The sequence below is a fragment of the Theobroma umbraticum genome, unplaced genomic scaffold (assembly GCF_002168275.2).
Source record: "Theobroma umbraticum cultivar Fairchild unplaced genomic scaffold, ASM216827v3 scaffold_20.0, whole genome shotgun sequence".
Lineage (NCBI taxonomy): Eukaryota > Viridiplantae > Streptophyta > Magnoliopsida > Malvales > Malvaceae > Theobroma > Theobroma umbraticum.
In genome coordinates, this window is record NW_018397266.1 from 3,664,014 (window position 1) to 3,665,090 (window position 1,077).

The following is a 1,077-nucleotide window of genomic DNA, read 5'->3' on the forward strand; positions in this document are numbered from 1 at the left end:
CAGTGATGTTCTAAGCTTTGGCTTCAAGAATTTCTTTGAGATTTCCTAGGGCAGGGGGTTTATTCATGGCTGCAAGTTACGGAGGATTCTCCTATTCCAACGTTGGAAATCAATAAGCCAAGGTGGGTTATGCTTGATCTTGAACCTTTTTCATGGTTGTTTCCTAATCTAAAATGTTCCTACTTTAAAACCGTGACGGCCACGCACTTCCTGACCAAGGATATCATAATTTGACTTTTTCCACTGATAGTGTTATTTTATTTCACATCATAAATTCTTAGCTCCTACACTTTTCTTCTCATGATTCTAGTCGCCTTGTTTTCAAAAACTCGGTTTAATATCTTAGAATCAAGATTTTTATTGTTGACTATATATATATATAAAGTTTATTGATTTTAAAATTTTAAGATATATTTAAAAACTCTTTGAGAATTTGATTAATAACTTAATATTAAGCAAATATGAAGAATGGAAAAGGTTTGACTACGTAAAGTCCAAACAAGAACAATATTTAGGAAAGAAACAATTATTATTAATTTATTACTATTTTTGAATGTATTTCATGCGTGTGCTATATGAGAAAATTTTGATGTTTTAAGATAAAAAACAGAAAGAAATATCCCAACTCATTTTGATTTTGAGTTGAAAAAGTTCCCCATGACGCAAGGAGTGACCCAAACACACCGAAGCAAAATTTTTCATAATTTTAATATAATAATAACTTATTTATTTATACTTATATTTAAAATTAATTGTTGAGTGTGGTCCCATAAATTAAGTGACCTTAACCTCATTAATAAAATTATATAAAAGTCGAATAAATAATTATTCAGTTTTTAAATGTATTATTTTTAATTATTTAACAAGCATAAAAATATCACCAAACGAAAAATCCCGAAGACAACCTTGTCCCTATGGAAAAAAGGGTTGGGATCCCAATCCAAATCCACGGTGTGGAGATCCCAAATCCAATCACTGACCCGTCGGTCATTCAAACTTCGAAGACACGTACCCCTCCCACCAATCACAGCCCATCTTATCCCCCAAGCTTTCTTCTCGACCGCCCGATTAAAATCC